Genomic DNA, 19,490 nt, shown 5'->3' with positions numbered 1-19,490 from the left:
AATCCTATCTGTAAAACTCGGCACTTGCCTCGACGAGTACTTCCAAACGGGCATGCACATTGACAAAGACTGTATATTCCATTTGTGCTAATATCGCTCTACCGCACTGAAGCCTCCCTGTTTCTGCCACCTGAATATCGTATTTCCTCAATATCAAGAGGCCCTCATTTTCAGATCTGTTGAGAACTGAGTTGTATCCTATGTTATATACGTTTTTAATTTCAACTTTCAGCAGTAATGTTATATCGATTTCGGACTCTTATAAGAACCACTGGAACCACTTAAGTGTTAGGTTGGTAGACATTCTGTTTACATTTGACGTACAAATGGTATAGTTCTACCTGTAAAAGTAAAACGTGGTGCCAAAGCCGAAAAACTTGGGCTACTGAGCAATGGCATCTCTTTTCGTCGGATGAGTCTTCATTCACACTGTATCCAATTTCTGGTCGTGTTCACTTCTCCAGAGTGAAATGTGACGAGGGATGGTGATGACTTGGGCACCCATATAATAATATTCCATGGGCCCTGTGATTACTCTGCAATGCCGCATAACTGCCAAGGATTACATGTCCATTTTGGCTGATCATGTCCATCCGGTGGTACAGTATTGGTTCACCAATGGTGATGCTATGTTCCATGATCATTGTTCTCACAGCGCTCATCGTCCAGAACTGTTTTTGTGAGGACAAGGATACATTGTTGCATATTGTTGTGGTCTTCAGACCTGAGACTGGTTTGATGCAGCTCTCCATGCTACTCTTCTGTGCAAGCTTCCTCATCTCCCAGTACTTACTGCGACCTGCATCCTTCTGAATCTGCTTAGTGTATTCATCTCTTCGTCTCCCTCTACGCTTTTTACCATCCACGCTGCCCTCCAATGCTAAATTTGTGATCCCTTGATGCCTCACAACATGTGCTACCAACCGGTCCCTTCTTCTTGTCAAGTTGTGCCACAGACTCCTCTTCTCCCCAATTCTGTTCAATACCTACTCATTAGTTATGTGATCTACCCATTCAGCATTCTTCTGTAGCACCACATTTCGAAAGCTTCTATTTTCTTCTCGTCCAAACTATTTATCGTCCATGTTTCACTTCCATACATGGCTACACTCCATACAAATAATTTCAGAAACAATTTCCTGACACTTAAATCTATACTCGATGTTAAATTTCTCTTCTTCAGAAACGCTTTCCTTGCCATTGCCAGTCTACATTTTATATCCTCTCTACTTCGACCATTATCAGTTATTTTGCTCCCCAAATAGCAAAACTCCTTTACTACTTTAACTGTCTCATTTCCTAATTTAATTCCCTCAGCATCACCCGACTTAATACGACTACATTCCATTATCCTCGTTTTGCTTTTGTTGATGTTCATTTTATATCCTCCTTCCAAGACACTGTCCATTTCGTTCAACTGCTCTTCCAAGTCCTTTGCTGTCTCTGACAGAATTACATTTTACATTGCTGCATATACCTTGGCCAAAATGATTACCAGATCTCAATGTTATTGAGTCTCGGTGGTCTACTTCGAAGAGAAGTGTGCATGATCGCTATCCACCTCCATCATCGATACCTGAACTTGTCACTATTTCGCAGGAAGTATGGTATAAGATTCCCCTGGAAACCGTACAGGACCAGTAGTTGTCCATTCCCAGACTACTGGAAGCTGCTTTGAATGCCAGTACCTTTCGTACAACCTTGGATTTTTGCCGTTTCCATTTTATTGCCAAACCCTGTATTCTCCCAAATAGAAAAGTGTAGAGATTATCACTTTCTGAGTAATGAAGCCGTGTAACTACACGTTGTCTGTAAACAGTGACTGTATCACACATAACTCAACATCGTGTGACTGGTCGCGACGACCGCCGAAGCGGAACTACCACTAGACCAGAAGTAGACACAGCACTGCAATTGCTCGAGTGGAATACCACACTTCTTCCACAAACTTCTGCATTCTATGCGGCTGCCATATCGAGCATACGGCCAAACGTAGGATTATGAGGGTGGCTTATTGGCACTTTAATCCAAGGACTCTCAGTCTCTGTGGCGGCTCTTTGGGGGCCAAGTTTTATGTTAAAGTCTGTCTTGAGTCATGAAATGTGCTTGCTCACAGCATGACAAGAATCAAAACGGAGAGTGCGGCCCTGTTTGTAGACCAGAGAGCATGAGCGTGGCGTAAATTGGTACATCTTCCCTCAATGTAGCAGCAGCAGCGGCGTGCAGACAGTTTCGCGTCCAACAGCAATAGTCTACAGAGGAGTGGCTCCCCCGTCGTCTTCTCAGACGATTCGCAGTTTCACATGCACCATCACGATGTACGTATTGAAAGGTGGCTACACTGAGCCACAGCGCCAGAGAGCGCGCCAGAGAGTATTGTTCCGCCGCCTCCACTGGCAGTGCTTATTGAGACGTAGCGGCAGGCAGTTCTTACCGAGAAGTTGTGGTGGACACTGCTTGTCGTGAAGTCAGAGTGAGATGTGGTAGTGGAGAGTGTTGTTCCATGTTTTATGCAGTGGTTTGATGGGAGAGATAGCAGATGTGGTTCTAATGGAGATATTGTAATGATCAGAGTGCATTTCGTCAATATATATGGAGGTAATAAACTCTTTTTTCTTTTATTCTTTCAGCGTCCTGAATAATGTGTCATTACAGGTTCAGTCAACAAAGCATCTGGCGTGTGTTCTTGTATTAGAGTGTAATTGTGATTTTCTTGCGCAATTATACTATTTCTAATTTTCTTTTATCACGTCAGTATAATTGGTATTTAAAAATTATTGTCTTGTTGAAGAAGAACCGTGCCAGATGTGCGTTGAGTCATACTACCACATACAGAACAGCTACACTTGTGCTTGTTGGTTTCGTAGGTTTTATAGTTGCTGGGGACTTAATTAATTAACTGTGTTAACGAAAATTTTCTTACATTCTTTGTTGTCATTCTAAGCAGTCAGATTGCGTACTAAAACTAGTCAGGGCCAGCCGTTTACGAGACTTGCGTAGTCGGACGTACAGCTACTAAAAATATTTGCATTTTTTTATATTTAATTAAGCCCCCATGCACGTGGCGACCCTGCCAGGATCGTCCCTTGGAATCTTCTGATTGTAAAATTAGTAGACAGTAGTATTGTAGTAGTAATTTGTAGTTTAGTAATTAAAGTCTATTTTGCATGTGTAGATTTGGTAATTGTCATTCTTCTAATGGTATTTTCTTTTTTTAGAATTTGATTTGTTTTATTGTATACGCGTTTGACGATTTAGTGCAATTATTTCAATTGTTCGTCAATCGTGTTTGAGGGAAACATTTCGAGTGAATGGTATTGTTGGACATAAGGAAGCATTGTGTGTAATTTTCGTACAGTGACGAGTTTTTTATGTTTTGTAAATGACTACGCGGTCAATGAAACAGGCAAAAATGATGAATAGTCAGAATAACGAAATTGTTGACATGGTGAACTCGCCAACACAGGACAACAGTATGATGAATAATGGTGTTGAAAACAATTTAATAAGTCGGGAAAATAGTCCGGAAACAGTTCAAAATTTTTCACAATCGAAAAATTCTCAGAATACGAGATTAACGACAGATGATATGCAGCGGTTGATGAGTGCAATATTAGATTTGGGGTCACGGATAGACTCAATAATAAGAGGGTTAGGCTCACAAATAGGAACAAGTAAAACCGAGATGGAAACAATGGAAACACAGTTAGACTCACGAACAGGGACATGTTTCAAAAACATGAAAGATGAATCAAAGAAAGAAATCAGAGAAGAAGTACAACCGATTTTGAATGCTCACAACAATAGTTTAATTGCAGTAGAGATTAGGCAAGAGGAACAGGACAGAGAACAGGAAGAAAAAGATCGCGTGATAGTACAGAAATTTTCAGAATTAAATTTACAACGTGCAATCGATAAGGAAGAAATACTTGAAAGAATCGAGGAATCCGTACCAAATGACAGAATAAATAACCTAACACAACAGTGTGAACAGTTAACTACTAAATGTGACAATACCGAAACCCGAGTCGCGACACTTACGGAAGACGTAAATAAACAGAAAGAAAAAATAGGTGGCTTATCGGAAAGAGTTGAGGAGATTTCAGATAAATTGACAAATCTTAGTTTACATGGGGACAGAGATTCGGATGATACAGCTCCATTACCATTTGCAGAAACCGAAGAGTACCAGAACATAAATAAGCATGTTGAAAATCAGGGAAAATTTAATGAACGCGTTAAAAGGGAGTCTGAGGCATTAGGAAAGCAAGTCAAACAAATTGAAAGCAAAATCGTAGGAAAGGACGGTAGAAGAAATTTGGAATCACCGATAGCAGCGGGTTTTGAAGAAAGTAATTTATTTCATTTACGAGAAGCAACAAGAGAGCGCCAGGTGCACGAACTTGACAATAATCGACATTGGGACTGGGACAGACGCGGTAGGTCTTTGTCACCACGAGGCGCAAACATTGACTATAAACACTTCTTAACTGTTCGGAAGATTAAGATATTTCGCAATTCTAAGAATGACATACATCCATGTGCATGGTTAGATCAATTTACGTACGCACTTCCGCCAAATTTGCCACTAAGTCACAAACTGAAATTTATGTGCAGCTATTAAAGTCCTCAGGGGATTCACTACTCTTAAGTGAATATGTGCCGTAGCGAGCATAGGGCCTCGAGCTGTAGGGGTGCTATTTTCCTTTTAGTTTTCTGTACTGCTGCCTACTCTTTTACTATTCTTTGCATCTGTCAAAACAACTCTTCGACTATCAATCTATCTAGAGAGCGTGTAAAAAATAACGTGATATGACTATTTTACCTAAAAGTGATTTCGTAAATTACCGTTTGGACTTTACCTTCAGCAGCATTCATTCGTAGTTTAAATGAAATTTTACCTGTTTATCTTCGTGACAATATTACTTCTTATGTTGACGACATTCTTATTGCTAAACATTCTTGGAGTGAGTACAACAAAATTTTGGATTCATTATTACGTATTTTTGCAAGAGTTGGCATTACAGTGAACTTAGAAAAATCTGAATTTGGTCGTTCTCAGTTGAAATTTCTCGGTCATATTATTTCTACAGAAGGTATTCTTCCTGATCCAGAAAAACTAGACGCAATTCGTAATTATGCTGTTCCTACCACAAAACGTGATGTTCGTAGTTTCCTTGGTGTCTGTAATTTTCTTAGACGCTTTGTTAGATTGGACGATTTGGCCACACCTCGTTTTTGCGAACTATCTGGAAAATTCCTTTTAAACGAAAATCGGTCGACAACTCTGGTTAGTTTGTATTCCTGATGAGTGGGTTAATAAGCTGATTTGGTATACGCATTTCAGTTATGCACACTTTGGTCCCAGAAAATGCTTTCATAAATTGCGAGAAAATTGCTACTTCAGTAATATGGAAAAACGTATTCGATCTGTTCTTGCCAAATGCAAATTATGTCAAAACGCTAAGCCGCCAACAATTTCTCATAGAGCACCATCGTTTCCTATCATTCCAGCAAAATTAAAGGACATGGCTGCAGTTGATTTGTTCGGTCCAGTGGTTTGTTCTACTAATGGTTTTGCGTACATTTTCGTAGCAGTGGAGTTGACATCAAAATATGTGTGTTTTACACCGTTACGCAAAGCAACAGCTCATTCAGTATCTAATGCTTTCATTAACCATTTTCTTAAAGAAGTTGGTCATGTTGATAAGGTTATATCAGATAATGGATCACAGTTTCGTTCTAAACTTTGGCTTCGTACTCTACGGCGTCGTAAAATTAAACCAATCTTCATTTCACTTTTTCACCCTCAATCTAACGCTTCAGAGAGATGGCTGAAGGAAATCAATAAATTGTGTCGTCTTTATTGTCATCAGAATCACAGAACGTGGGATCAGTATCTTCATATTTTTCAAAACATTCTGAATGAACTTCCTAATGGCTCAACTTCTTTACCGCCTGTACTGATATTAAAAAACAAAGCACCGACAAATCGCATTTCTGAAATCGTTCCTTTTCCGCCTTCACGGAAACTGCGGCATTCTGAAGTTGTCAACCTGGCTCTACAAAATATTGCATCTGCGGCTGCTAGAAGAGAGAAATCAGCTAAGCGTCCTGGTCGTTTAAAAATCTTGTCAGTTGGTCAGAAGGTGTTAATTAAGTCTCATCGTTTGTCTCACAAAGGAAAAGGCTTGAATCGCAAATTTTTTCTGCTTTATAACGGTCCATATAGAATTCGCAAAATTATTCATGATAACACTGTTGAAGTAGAAACTCTTAAATCACGACGCTCTAAGGGAATACATCATATATCACACGTTAAAATTTTTTTGGAATGACATATTTTTGAGAGACTAACAGCTACTTGTAAACACGCAGAGACTACAAGGACACCGCGCTGTGTTTTGGCGGCGGCACATACTCAAAGCAACAGTCAAGTCTGCGCGCCGCACAAGGCAGTCGTTGACCGCAAACAATCACTTCCTACGTCACGCGCCTACAGCTGATCGAGTGCTCAGTGCGAATGCACTGACAGCCGTAAACAAATACACAGTCTTTCTCCGAATAAAATCAGTATAAAGCTATAATGACTTGATGAATTATGTATTAACATTCAGTATTTTTCAGGATACGGTTCTATAAGATATTTAAGAACTTCAGATAAATTCGGTGTGTCTCCGACGTTAAGACGACTTGCTATCGAGAAATTTTCAGGAAGAATGTAATTTCCAAGAAGAAACTAATAAACTAAAAAAAGGCAACTATTAATTGAGTTAATTTTTCAGGTTACATATTTCCACTTAGGTACGTACTTTAGACATAATTTTCTGCTCGTGATTACGTGATTCATACTTTGTGCTAATTTCATGTTCTATGAATTTACTTGTGAAGCGACGTGCTTGCGTACGTTAACTGATTTTGACAATGATTATTAATGAACTGGATTGTTACTTGTGTATATTATGCATCGCTTGGCTGCTATGCTTTTTCACTGATGTCATATTTTTTTTATTATGTGCCTGCTGTGCTTATTTATTTAAATTATAATTGTCACCTGATTAATTGTGCTGATGTGGTTAGGTATGTAAGTTATACTTTGTGATTTATCTGCTTGCGCCTTCATGTTTATTTATTAAGATTACATATGAACATTTATTTGCTTACGGTGATACGATGCTGATGACCTGTTTATTACGTAAGATATGTTTGCTGCTACGCGTATGGATTGCATATTTATACATTTCTGTTTGTTGTCACAACTATACTTTAATTTGGTATATAGAAATGCTGATATACTGTGTATGAACATAGAGTTTAGGTCACACTATTGTATTAATTACAGATTGTTCGCTTGGCAGAGCCTCGTTGTAAGAATTGTGCTGCATCCACTTGTTGATATTCTGTTCACTACTGGTATATTTACTCGCTATTGCTTGTTTTGCTTACGCTCAGTGCTTTATATTTTAACATAAGAAAATGAACTGCAGTAATTCGACGAGCGACTTTAGTACAAGAAACGTCATAGAAGTCACATGAGCTGGAGGTTTTATGGAATCTGTATAGATTTGTGCTAATAGAAAGGAAGCTAACGACATGACATACCAACACAGTTATTACACTGCATTTTTCGTGAGCAATTGAAATAGGAAGTGACACTTGACACAAGAAATACTCCACATGTTTGCTTCTATTTGCCATAATTCTTGAAGTGGTGTACACACTGTGAAATATTAGGATCATTCACACTCGGTAATCGTACTTAATTACTGAGAGTTATTCGAACTAAGTCTGTTAGAGGTCATGTATGCATTCTTTGTTTATAATTCATAATGAGTAGAAGATTTAGGTCAGATGGATTACACAGAGGTTGTGTGTTGACAGTGTGTCTTCGGATTGTATGGGATGTGGAGGTTTGCATTAGGATTTTATCTGTACTTGATCGAGGAGACTGACTAGAGGAAAGAGTTGTTATGGAAGTGAAATGATACTGGCAATAAGGTTTATATGTATCGACGTATTGAAGAGGTATTATGGAGGTATTGAGATTATATGAAGTTGATTGGAGTTATGGTGTATAAGAGGTAAAATAAGTGAGGTGCATATTTTTTTTTTTTTGTTGTTGTTGGTCTATATGGAACAAGGAGGATGAAGATAGCAGACTAGAACACTAAAATGGAAGGAAGATTGTCTACACACACTTTGTTAAATCACTAAGCAGTATGTACTTTTTTTTTTGGAGAGAGGAAGTTACATATCTTGGCACACTGACAGTTGTTCAGCAACCGTACATTTTGATCTGGCTTGGCAAACATTGGTCTTGACATGATGACTATGACGTTGACTTAACTATTATTGACTGTTATACATTGCTGTCACTACTACTTGATACACATGATGAACATGAAATTTTGACAGAAGTGGATTTACACAGTTAACACTGTTCAATTACACAGTAGTACTTAATGTGGATGAAAAATGAGTGAGTGTGTTTTGTGTGTTTTCCTTTCCTAATCCTACCCACCTATCTCCTAAATATTATTTTATTTGTTTGTAGTGGCTTGCACTGACACTCATAAATATTATAGGTTTACTGATATTTGAGTATTTGTAATAGCAATATGACAATTATCTGATATCATTTGTGTGTTTGTTATGATTTGTATGTTTAGTGTAAGAGCATTGTAAAAGCATTTGGAGGTGCATTCAAACTATTGTTCATGCTTGAACTGTCTGAGTAGTGATGGTGAATATTATGAACTGTTACCTGCACTTTTCAACATGATGTGTGACACTTAGAAATGTTTAATTTCTGCTGATGAACTGTGTGATCAGTGATAGTAAATATTATGGACTGTTACTTGTACTTTTTCTACATGATGGTGCCACTAGGACATGTTTAATTTCTGCTGATGAACAGTGTGATCAGTGATAGTGAATATTATGGACTGCTTTCTGCACCTACTCCACATTGCTGGGTGCCACTGATGGACTGCTTCTACTGAAATGATGTCACCTGATGCTGTCTGCACCTACTCGACATTGCTGGGTGTCACTGATGGACTGCTTCTACTGAAATGATGTCACCTGTTGGAGTCTGCACCTACTCCACATTGCTGGGTGCCACTGATGGACTGCTTCTACTGAAATGATGTCACCTGTTGGAGTCTGCACCTACTCCACATTGCTGGGTGCCACTGATGGACTGCTTCTACTGAAATGTCACCTGATAGTGTCTGCACCTACTCGACATTGCTGGGTGCCACTGATGAACTGCTTCTACTGAAATGATGTCACCTGTTGGAGTCTGCACCTACTCGACATTGCTGGGTGCCACTGATAAACTGCTTCTACTGAAATGATGTCACCTGTTGGAGTCTGCACCTGTTCCACAATGCTGGGTGCTACTGCTGGAACTGTCAACTACTTGTTATGAAAACATTTTATGTGAATATTTGTATAAACTGATTTTTTGTGTATTACTGTTTGTGAAAAGTTATAAGACTCTTACCTGCTCATATTCGTCATTGCGGACGCTATCGATTGAATTGTTTAACCACATGATATTTGTGTAAACTATTATGTAAAGTCACATGTATGAAAGAATTTGTATTCCTTACTGTATTTTATATATTAGGCTATTGTAAGGTCAGTGCAAAGCCAAAATTTTACCTAGTTATATGATATTTACGTATTAATATTATCTTTTATTTTTGTCTGTATTTTTTTTGACGAATTTGGTGGTATTTTCACCACCAATGCTGGCAAAAATACCATCAAATTCTAGCCCGTGGAGGAAGGGCATATGAAAGGTGGCTACACTGAGCCACAGCGCCAGAGAGCGCGCCAGAGAGTATTGTTCTGCCGCCTCCACTGGCAGTGCTTATTGAGACGTAGCGGCAGGCAGTTCTTACCGAGAAGTTGTGGTGGACACTGCTTGTCGTGAAGTCAGAGTGAGATGTGGTAGTGGAGAGTGTTGTTCCATGTTTTATGCAGTGGTTTGATGGGAGAGATAGCAGATGTTGTTCTAATGGAGATATTGTAATGATCAGAGTGCATTTCGTCAATATATATGGAGGTAATAAACTCTTTTTTCTTTTATTCTTTCAGCGTCCTGAATAATGTGTCATTACAGGTTCAGTCAACAAAGCATCTGGCGTGTGTTCTTGTATTAGAGTGTAATTGTGATTTTCTTGCGCAATTATACTATTTCTAATTTTCTTTTATCACGTCAGTATAATTGGTATTTAAAAATTCTTGTCTTGTCGAAGAAGAACCGTGCCAGATGTGCGTTGAGTCATACTACCACATACAGAACAGCTACACTTGTGCTTGTTGGTTTCGTAGGTTTTATAGTTGCTGGGGACTTAATTAATTAACTGTGTTAACGAAAATTTTCTTACATTCTTTGTTGTCATTCTAAGCAGTCAGATTGCGTACTAAAACTAGTCAGGGCCAGCCGTTTACGAGACATGCGTAACCGGACAGACAGCTACAAAAAAATATTTGCATTCCTTATATATATATAAAATAAAGCCCCCATGCAGTATTAGTGTGTGAGTGCTCTGAGGAGAATGTACGCTGCCAGACTGCAGTCTTCATCGTGATATAACCCCAACGCTTGGGGTGAAGGAACGGTTACATTTCTGATATACTATGGCCAGTGGTGCTACCCTGCCCTCTTGTGCCGTTCCCTTTCTACTAGATTAGCAAGACAGCACATCGCCAATTTTGTTCCGATCTACCACAATGCTGATGGTGGTCACCTGTTACACTCGCTTGCGCTTTACCCACACCTTCCACACCTGGGCATGGATTTTCGACAGACTAGCGTGCCACCATTCGCCTCCTACTACTACTGACAACCTGTGCAACAGAGATGAAGCAGAATGAAATCTTTATCTGTCATCCAACCTCATTTCCATTCGTTGCCCAGCCGGGATAGAGCTACTGTTACTGTCAGCGATAGAGGCTTTACGTACTATATTTCGTATCCTGTGCACTCACAAATCACCCATAAATCACCTATTTCCCTACTATGTTGTACAGGCACAACAAGCAAAAGTTTCATCATTTGCTGTCATCCCTGTCTCGGAGTTTTAATTCCCAGTAGTGTATGTTGTGAACGGAATCACACATTTTCTCGAGGGCTCTGGTACATTTAGAATTAAGAAACCGTTGAGAACAGTAAATACAAACGGATATAATTCTGATGGGCCTCATAGACTATAAATCCAGTAGCTATCCCCAACGTGCTGCATTATTTGTTAGTTTGCTGGAAAAATATTTCACAGACACTGTGACATGATGAAAAGAAATAGCATCGGCTATTACAATACAACAGCAGAATGTTTCACAAATGCAATATGACATCTACATTTTTTCCAGTCATTGTTTAAAGTACAATATTTCCTAATTCGTGCAGTCCGCACTTACAGTTCGTATTTCTCAGTTTATGCAGGATGTCAAACTAGGGAATGACAGTGCAATACGTGGAGATACAGTTTTCGTAAGAAACAAAAGGCAGGAGTAATTGAGTAATTGTCTTTGTGGTAAGTATTCATAATTCGGGAATGATGTACTGCTTAAGCGTTTAAGTCTTAAAAACCGAATAGCCTGGATATTATAGTATCGATCGTTACCGCTGACCTGACAGCAAGAGAGGAGATTTTGTAAAGATAAGACTGAATTCTGATGGCATGTGCTAATTGACCCTCTTTGTCCGAATTTTACAGGACAGTGATATATGCCAGCAGACCGAGGCCTCATGACTAGAAAACCCCCCGCTATGTTTGTGAAACGTTTCACGCAAATTATTTACTTTTGCTGCGTCAGTGTTCTCCTCTTTTCATGAGTTGGTTAAAATCGCACGTATTCAAAGCATGAAAAGGCATAGATGCTTCAACGCCTTTACACCCTGAAGTTTCGAATATTATTCACTCAGCAAAATTCTAGGTCATTTCTGTTGTCTTGCCGAAAACTTTGTTCTGATAGCTTAAATCGATTATGAAGGGCCTATTCATATCGCCATGAAACAACATATATGGCGCAGATGAAGAATGAAGAAATTCCCTCCCACACTTGTGACGGAGTGGGAGCATATTTACGTATATTATATTTACTGCACTCGATTTATACAGTTTTTGGGTGATTTCAAAGAATACCTAATTGCTTGGGCGGTAATAGATACGAATTCAGTCCCATGCGCAGACGAACTGTTACTAAAGGTAATAATCAGTTTCCTTATTTCGAAAATCGACTTAGGGAATAAATATCTGTAATTGGAGCTAACAATACATTCCACTGTAAAGTTAAGCAACGCACATTTCAATGAAAACAAATGTAAACACCTATCATCACGGATAGGGATCTTAGTAGCTACTTTTAATAGAAGCGTCAGACAACAACCACACACCAGTTCTGCTTGTCCATATAGCTTGGATCATATCATAACGTACTAAGGTCACCAAAGAACAGCCTTAAAAAGTTTGTAACAACACAAAATTTCAAAATCACTTAACATTCTTTTCTCGAAATCAAAGATTGGCGGCTCTTTAAGAAAGAGGTCGAGGGCTTCCATCCAGTCACTCACTGATCAGTCTGGCCTGGCAACGGAAGACACCAAACGGAAAGCTGAAATTTTAAATTTAGCATTTGAAAAATTTTTCACGCTAGAGGATCGTACAAACACACCGCCGTTTGAGTCTCTTACATATTCCCGTATGGAGGACATAGTGATAGACATCCCTGGGGTTGTGAAGCAGCTGAATGGGTTGAAAATAAATAAATCGCTAGGTCCTGATGGGATTCCAATTCGATTTTACAGAGAGTACTCTATAACATTGGCTCCTTACTTAGCTTGCATTTATCGCGAATCTCTTGCCCTGCGTAAAGTACCGAGCGACTGGAAAAAAGCGCAGGTGACGCCTGTATATAAGAAGGGTATAAGGACGGATCCTCAAAATTACAGACCAATATCCTTAAAATCGGTTTGTTGCAGGATTCTCGAACATATTCTCAGTTCGAATATAATGAATTTCCTTGAGACAGAGAAGTTGCTGTCCATGCATCAGCACGGCTTTAGAAAGCATCACTCCTGCGAAACGCAACTCGCCCTTTTTCCACACGATATCTTGCGAACCATGGATGAAGGGTATCAAACGGACGCCATATTCCTTGACATCCGGAAAGCGTTTGACTCGGTGCCCCACTGCCGACTCCTAACTAAGGTACGAGCATATGGGATTGGTTCACAAGTATGTGAGTGGCTCGAAGACCTCTTAAGTAATAGAACCCAGTACGTTGTCCTCGATGGTGAGTGTTCATCTGAGGTGAGGGTATCATCTGGAGTGCCCCAGGGAAGTGTGGTAGATCCGCTGTTGTTTTCTATCTACATATATGATCTTCTGCATAGGGTGGATAGCAATGTGCGGCTGTTTGCTGATGATGCTGTGGCGTACCTGAAGGTGTCGTCGTTGAGTGACTGTAAGAGGATACAAGATGACTTGGACAGGATTTGTGACTGGTGTAAAGAATGGCAGCTAACTCTAAATATAGATAAATGTAAATTAATGCAGATGAATAGGAAAAACAATCCTGTAATGTTTGAATATTCCATTAGTAGTGTAGCGCTTGACACAGTCACGTCGATTAAATATTTGGGCATAACATTGCAGAGCTATATGAAGTGGGAGAAGCATGTAATGGCAGTTGTGGGGTAGGCGGATAGTCGTCTTCGCTTCATTGGTAGAATTTTGGGAAGATGTGGTTTATCTGTAAGGGAGACCGCTTATTAAACATTAATACGAGCTATTCTTGAGTACTGCTCGAGCGTTTGGGATCCCTATCAGGTCGGATTGAGGGAGGACATAGAAGCAATTCAGAGGCGGGCTGCTAGATTTGTTACTGGTAGGTTTGATCATCACGCGAGTGTTACGGAAATGCTTCAGGAACTCGGGAGGGAGTCTCTAGAGGTAAGGAGGCGTTCTTTTCGTGAATCGCTACTGAGGAAATTTAGAGAACAAGCATTTGAGGCTGACTGCAGTACAATTTTGCTGCCGCCAACTTACATTTCGCGGAAAGACCACAAAGATAAGATAAGAGAGATTAGGGCTCGTACAGAGGCATACAGGCAGTCGTTTTCCCCTCGTTGTGTTTGGGAGTGGAACAGGGAGAGAAGATGCTAGTTGTGGTACGAGGTACCCTCCACCACGCACTGTATTGTGGATTACGGAGTATGTATATTCATGTAGATGTATATGTATCTGACCCCTATTTTACATATTAGGGAAATCATTCCACGAAGCACGATTTGGTGAAAATCGATTGGTTTCCTTCCACTGTGACCGAAAATGGCCTTCAATGTATCCCAAATAAAATAATTACTGTGCAAAATTGACACAGAAAACGTTTTCAATTATGTAAGAAAGGGCTTCTTTTTTGTTAACCGTGGGCACACGAATAGGCATATGCTAAATTAAAAATTTATTACCGTCAACGCCCCGTTTAGCTGTTCAGCCACGGGAGAAACCATTAATAATCCTCGTAGCAGCAAACGCTTCCAGTACGGCTCCAGAGTGGCCCGGTAACAAACGTACAAAAAATAAAACACAAGCAGATATAGAGGAACTCTACCTGAAGTGCTAAATATAGTTAACTAATTCATACTTCAGTTCTGTTAAGCTGAAGAACAGTGGGACATGGATAATTTTTCGGACCGGCTAAAGAGGCATTGACAGTTTGGAAGTCGACATAATGTAACAGCAATACAGGTTCAAATGGAAATGGACAATGTGACAAAACCAAGAAATAGGTCCTGGTACACCAAACATCAAATAAGAAAATGACTCTGCTCAGAGACTTGTACTGCGAAACATTTCAAATGCAGGACTGTCTAGAAGCATAAGATTCTATACAAATCAAATAGTGTGGCAGAATATTATATATGTAGGCGTTTCATAATAATACGTATTCAGAATATCACTAATAAATCGTACATGTGGTAACCATCGGAGCATGAGGTCATTACGACCATTCAAAGCGTGGGGATACTCCTTTGCACAGCAATATGACTTCGGAACACATTCTTCAGTGTTTTTAACAATGAAGTAATAAAATATGTCTTAAAAGAGAAATTTTTGAATATAGGGCAAAAGCTTCGAAACACCAAACAATTAAAGTTCATAGGAATTTTAAAGCAGCAAGCGTTTTCTATGTCAACACTGAATTAGTGGAAAATTAAATTGATTCTGGTAAATAGGGAGTCTTATTGGAGATGTCCAGGTATGTTGGAAGATTTAATTAAAGCAGGATTAAGCCAAAGAACATACTTGGGTGGCGAGGAAGACTAAAAACAATTATCACTGTCGCCCACATATTCCTTAAGAGAAATTCCGCAGTTATACTGTATTTAAATTTATCCTTAATTTCACGATCTCAGTTTCACGTTGACCTTTATTATGATTAGATTCAATGAATATTTCGTCATCTTCAGATCCAAATGAAACAATATAAGAAAACTGAGTATTTATTTTCCTTTACTTTACAACAGATAGAAAAGTATACATCTACGTAAGTGTAAGTGTTACAGTGTCTTAAGAACTAAAACATATTTGTTTAGAATATTACCTATAGATGTTACTGCAATATTGCACGTTAATATCTTTTACATGAAAGGATCATTTTTATACATTCATTGTGCTATTCTATCTATCTTTTAATGTTGGCTTTCATATTGTACTGGTAAAGCTAACGCTATTTAGCTAATCCTTTTGATTCTACGCTTTACATTACATTCGGACGAACTACAGTGGTAACTGGCTTGCTCACTGATTAACCCAGCGAATTTCAAGATTTATAATCTGACACGAACTTCTCATTAAGAGGTATAGTCTTATGGAAAATGTACAATACAGTAAGAGAGGTGTTACAGTTACAAACTACATAGAGGTCTTGAGGAAGCGCAGCTGACCCCGCGCAAATTCCCAGACAACTTTCATCCAGTACTTGGGAATGAGAGCACTTAGTGACTTCAATCAAACTGTAAACATAGTTTCAAACCTTTGCGAAAAATATTTTTTGTTGAGGCCCCCCACAATAGATGTAAGGTGCGTTTAAAGGTGACTAATGGTTGGTTACCTTCTAGTGCTCGCCTGACATCATTATAATATATTGTCGTCAACTGTTCTGTATGTCTCTAACAGTGAATCCTCCCCTTCACTTCAGTCGCTTTCGTCTGCTCATGTCTATCAATACCCTCGAAATAATTTATAATAAATAGCTCTTTATCACGATCACAATTAAAGTAATTCCCGTCGGATGTATATTGTCATCAGTACCTAAAATCTACGGTATCTATGCCTAGTGAATGCTACAAACACGCTACGTTCTTCTGGTATGATATGTGTACGGAACACCATGGTAGAAGTACTTTCTTTTAATCACCGCGCCATAACCATGAATCTTTTTTATATCTCCGTTTCTTCACTGAAGCTTAACAGCGAAGGCAATAGAACACCATCAGTTGACCACGAGCCACCAGTTCTAACATTTTCCATCTCTCCCAAGGATACGCTGTTCGGGCTACTTAGTCACCAATTGCGCTGCAGACACAGAGAAGCTGGGTGGGAACTGTGGCTCTCAGCACAGTTCTGCTGGAAAAAGCTTCCCATTTGGAATAAAGTAAATGTTGATTTACTCTGTATAAGTCTTTTTGTAAAGCGGAGCCTAATAGCTTCTACGCCTCTTTCTTATTTTGAAACATATAAATTTCCTATTCTTAATATATTTTAATCCATTCGATTGCCCGGAAACATTCAGTGTGATTCTGCTTACGAGAATGGACGCTGCTACTGGAAATTTCCTGTTTGTGTTGTTATTCCCTATTTTCCAAACCCAGAACTTGATAAGGTGGCGTTCGAAACCAGGTAACAATATATTAAGCATGACAGATGTGCAAAAGTCTGAATCATATAAATAACACAGGTAGCGTTAACAGGTCTGGTGTTACTAGTAATTGTTATGCAAAAGACAGACGTAAAGTGTGATCTTCCTCTTGGATGCACAAGATTTTCATCCATTGTTGATCTCTCGTTTTCTCGCGGATGAGCGTCAGGCAGAGGTACTGAATGCCACTCTTCCAACATAAGCATTTGCACTAACACAAACAGTTTCAATATAGCAATATTTATCTGGCTTTTAAAATAAGTAACATTGTATTACAATTTAATTACTTTTACAAGAAGTATTGGTAAAACGTATGAAGCTCTGAACAACAGCGATATAGATCTACACTCAGAGGGGATAACGGGGAAGAGAGGTGAAAGGGCCTGCTGATGCAGTTAGTGGGGGATGTTGGTATATGGGAATGGGTATAATGAGCGAGAGTGCGTGTCAGGGACAAATATGACTGATGGAAGTATAATCATGGTAGACAGGAGGAAACTGGAGGAGAGAATGCGAAGAGTGTACCTTGATGTGGGGGAAAGATAGAAGAAGATTCAACCTGGTACGGAGGGAAAACGTGAAGATAATTTCACTGCTTGGAAGAGGGAGTATCTTAAAATTGTGCAAGGAGGGAAAATGAAGTGTAGGTGTAGGGTTGGCGAAATATAATGTTACGGATGCGGCAGCATACGAGAAATAAAAATTAGGATCTGTTTTGGAGACGACTTTGCCAGATAGGTAGCATACATGGAGGTCTTCAAGTATTGTAGAAGCCAGAGGAAGTTCACGAACTGGTAAAGGATGTAAACAGAGAAGGTTAAACTGTTGCGGGAAACAAGACAGAGTGGTTTTACAGTGCGTATCTCTGTCAAAAAGTTTAGAGAGAAAATGACTAAGTCCAAGACGTACCTACAATGAAATTTTCACTTTGCAGCGGAGAGTGCGCCGGTATGAAACTTCCTTGCAAATTCAAACTGTGTACCGGACCGAGACTCGAACTAGAGACCTTTCGTTGGGAAGTGCTCTACCGACTGAGTTACCAAGCGACTCGCGACTACTGCTCACATCTTTAATTCTGCCAGTACCTCGTCTCCTACTCTCCAAACTTCACACAAACTCTCCTGCAGGGGAGCTACTGGCGTGAAAACTGACAACGTGAACATATCTTACATAATGGATCATTTAGCAGTATATGTTTTGAAAGTAATTTTTTTAATTATTGATGACTGGATATTTTTCTACATGCTCAGTTATTTTTTTATCTCATGACTAAGTGTCTACTTATAATGATCGTTGTAGACGCTACTGCTTGTACTGTACAAGAAAGTAAGTTGGAGTGACGACTGTGTGTTTAGAGACACGGACTGACACTTTCAAATTTTTATTAAAACTAAACATTCACCTGTGTTACAAATTGCTAAAAAATTAATGACATACTTGATTTTGGGGTGCACCATCTATTGCTTAAATGCCCACTGAATTTGTAGCAAATAACTTTCGATAAAATAATTCAGTGACACTCGCAACTAAATAGAACTAGTTCCTTTCAAAAATTTACTTGAAATTACGTAACCAGAAAACCGTGAAACATATTGACCATTTACAAAATTCAGATTTACTTGAAAATGATTGACTAGAAAAACCGTAAAACCATCATATTTATATGGAATTTAGTACAATAGACACAATTCTCACTGTTTGGTTCCCTCCCCCGAATCAACTAACCAACTAAACAACACAATTTTTACCAACTATGAATGGATGAATGGTAATTAAAGAAATTTGTACAATTTATCTCCCCGTCGCACACACTAGGCGATGAAGGTAACTCACGTACTGTCGCAATGAGATAGCATTAACAACCCTTAAGACTACCTTATATTACCTATACTTGACAAGGGCTGTAAATGTTTTTGGTCGCAGCCTGGTGGACCACCCAGGCGCCCTGGTAGTTTCTGACCCGCTACGTAGACAACCGTCAAGCAGCAAATAATGCTGGACTACTAATACTGAAAATATTCACTGAAAATCCACAAACGTTACATTATATCAGAAAAAAACGTAATTAATTCCTGGAAATCAATACCCCTAAGGGCAGATTCTCACAGTATTTTACCAAGTAGCGAGAAAATTAAATTGGAAGCACTGTTAGTCTAGTCTCCTCCATATATATACAGATATATTTAAATAATCCAATGGTCAAACGTTATAATATAATCAGTGTGTAACACCACAGCTTAGACACTAGTTACATTTTGTTGATTCATTTAGCTTTCTATTTTCTTCAACATCCCACCGTTGAACTTCTGTAATTAATGTATGATTAATTCGATACTGTAATGAAATCTAATCTCTGTAATATGGACAATGTGAGCAAATGATATGTTTTGTCTTTCTCATATAATGTCTTTCGTTATCTTTGAGGTTGAATAATTTTGTTTGAATAATTTTGTTTTGTAGAAATGTCAATATGTGCATATGTGGTGTCACCGCCAGACACCACACTTGCTAGGTGGTAGCCTTTAAATCGTCCGCGGTCCGCTAGTATT

The sequence above is a fragment of the Schistocerca cancellata genome, chromosome 1 (assembly GCF_023864275.1).
Source record: "Schistocerca cancellata isolate TAMUIC-IGC-003103 chromosome 1, iqSchCanc2.1, whole genome shotgun sequence".
In the NCBI taxonomy this organism is placed as follows: domain Eukaryota; kingdom Metazoa; phylum Arthropoda; class Insecta; order Orthoptera; family Acrididae; genus Schistocerca; species Schistocerca cancellata.
Note: the sequence above shows the minus strand (reverse complement) of the source record.